This window comes from Pagrus major, chromosome 24 (genome assembly GCF_040436345.1).
Source record: "Pagrus major chromosome 24, Pma_NU_1.0".
NCBI classification, from domain to species: domain Eukaryota; kingdom Metazoa; phylum Chordata; class Actinopteri; order Spariformes; family Sparidae; genus Pagrus; species Pagrus major.
This window is the reverse complement of record NC_133238.1, coordinates 18,615,745-18,618,845: the sequence shown is the minus strand read 5'-3', so window position 1 is coordinate 18,618,845 and position 3,101 is coordinate 18,615,745.

The following is a 3,101-nucleotide window of genomic DNA, read 5'->3' as shown; positions in this document are numbered from 1 at the left end:
GTCTGGATGCCAGACATGCAGCGTCCTCACAAGTCAGAGAGAGCCCGACCCCGAGCTACAGCATCCAGGCCGAAAAAATCCAAATATCCCTGAGTGGAACAGGCTCCTGGATGAGCGATTACTGCAAACTGAAACAAGCTCCCCTCCACCTCTCTCCCTCCTTCTCGCTCTCTCCTCCTCCTCCTCAATCATCTTTTTTTTCTTCTTCTTGCTTTATTTCAAGGCCAACCTCCTCCTCAGGGCTCCTGCAATTGCCTTGAAAGATGTAGCTAATTAAAGGCTGCATTAAATTTGTCCAACCGAAAGAGACTGATGAAAGAAGACGAGCTGGATGATGCTGCCGAGGAAAAGACTTTCTAAAAGTTGAGCCTCTCTTTTCAGGATATCCACATGTTGGGTTTACACGGTTTGCTCCACCTTGACTGCTTTGTGGTTCAAGAACAACGTCTGCTTGAGTTAAACAACCAAATGTTTCATGTCCATCCTCTCATTCTAGTAAAAGCTGCTTTAAACGGTCTTCTTTCAAATAAACAACGGATCAAATGAGTGTAATGTGACAAAACCTCCTCAGCCCCATTCATAAAAATCCAAGATGGCTGCTGCATTTATTAGCACTTCTGTCTAACTTTTGGCTAATTAAACCACCAAACTCAAAACAGCAAGTATATCTTGGTTTTCCAACTTGTTATACACAGGTATAATGTCATTCCTAGCACCTACTTCCAACTTCCAAGGGAAATGGAAAGCTCTCCTCAGCGCTACAGAGCATTTAACCTTTTGGCTAACTACTTTGGATTTACAGTCCAAAAATATTTGGTTAATTCTCACAGCACTCATCAACTTAGTTACCAGCAGTATGAAGGAACTGTTTTTGATTAAAAATATCTGACACCCTGTAAAATAACTGGCCTTGTGGTTTTGGGAGCGAAAGGTATAAATCACACCCACAACCTGGACCAGAAAGGTTTATTACGCCTTAACGAGGCACCACTTTCGTGTTCGTGACGCTGCTAAGTGATGATTAAGAGTAGCTGCAAACCTTTCAGGAATCAAACAGAGATGGGGAGAGTGAAAGCTAGCTTGGATCGCCTTGAAACCTTGAAGCTAAATTGGTCTCACACTGCCGAGACTGAAATGATTTCTCACAGACGGAGATGTGGCCGAAACAAAACACTTGTATGTGTAGCCTGTAGAAGCATTTTTCATTATTTTGAGGTACTAAGTCATAACGAGAAAGTTTGTCATTACTAAAAGTTTATGTACGGGACAAAAGTTTTCATACGGGACAAAAGTTTACGTATGGGTCAAAAACACTACAATGGGCAAGTCTACGGAGCTCAGCATTGATCTGAAACAAGTCAGGAAAGTCACTTGGAGCCATTTCAAAGTAGTTTCAGGTCCCAAGACCAACTGCACAACCAACTGTTTGTAAGTATAAGGTACATGGCACAGTTGTGTCACTGCCACGATCAGGAAGAAAACATGAACTATCACCTGCTGCTGACAGAAGAAAGGCCACGCTCCAGACTCGGCACCTTAAAGCTCGATGGAAGTTTGCTGCTTACCACTAAAACCACAATCTGTACAAGTAAACACACATGCTAACGTGTACGAACAAAACCTGTGCAGCATTATTCCAGCTTTGGAGATTTTTTCTATCTACCTGAAATGTGACTTGCTGACCTAAATCTGTTCCCTGCTCCAGCCTGAGCACTTTACAATGTGCATGTTAGTTCATCTGATGTGTTTTCCAGGGAGAAGCTCTGCCAGGAGCAGATCGTCGGTCCCTGAGGTGACGTCCCCGAGGTGGAGGACTAAACAAACATCACGACTTCTCTGCTGTTGTTTCCGACACTGTATTCTCAACAAGTGTTTTTCTTTGAGTTGAGCCGTAAAGCCCTCAAAGTCACATTTCTGTCAGTGTACGAGGTGGATTTCACTTGTTTCCTTTGCTGAACAACTTTGGTCAGGAAGTGTTTCAGGTGCTTGAAGAACAGACGGGTTTCCCATTACAGAGTCAGAACCACGAGGGAACAGAAACTGAAGCAGATGGGAAGACGGTTCCTCCGTCAGATGAGGGATCGGCTTCTGTACATTCATAGTTTTTACATGCAGTGTGATGAACTGGTGGTTACAGAAGATATCCTTTAACCAAAGGTCACGAGTGTCAAACAAAAACTGAAACAGCCGGTGTTTGTGTAGTTCCTCTTGAGATACTGAGCGTGTCTTTTTAGACTTTTATTAAAGCATTAGTACAAACTGTCAGGGGACGTACGCTGGTGTTTGACTCTATTCAATATCTTTTCTAATTATCATAGCTGCACTGTAAGCTCTGACCATCAACCATCTTTGCATTATTCTGTGTAAAAACTGTCCTCATTGATGAGTTGCATGCTGAAAGGTTTGGTAAAAAGGTGAGGAGCGAGCTTTATTTAACCAAAAACCAAGAAGTGCAAACACCAAAAAACAAAGTAGCGACGTAACACAAAGGCTAAACAAAGTACAACCAAAAGCAAAAGTTCAAACCAGTTAAAACAAAGTTAAAACAAGAAAACCAGAAACATACCGCTGGAGGGAACAGGCTTATAAACACACAGGGGCTGATTACCAATAAGATACAGGTGGACACAGGAAAAGGGCGGGAAATTCACACAAAGCAATGAGGGCAAAACTTCAAAGTAAAACAGGAAAATTACAGATTAACACGCAGAAACATGAGTTATGAGAAATATGAGTCATGATTTTAGTGGGAATGGTAATTTTTGCATCACACTATAATTAAAAAATTATAAAAATGACTTTTTGTCTGTCTGTACCAAACAAGCTTGTTCCTTTAGTCTGAAAAATATGATTTGTTGACACGTATTTTACATTTAACAAGAAAATTGGAGCTCCTGCAGTTCGATTATTGCACTTGGGAATATTGTGATTTCAGTATTATTTCAATTAATTGTTCTGCATTTGCATGAAACTCTAGAAAAGTTAACGATACTCCGAGTTTGACCTGCTGCAATTTGCACCAAGTGATACTGTGGATACTCGCTGATAACGTCGGTGAACCGAGGTTGGATAAACTGAGGTTTAACCCCTCGTGATGTACG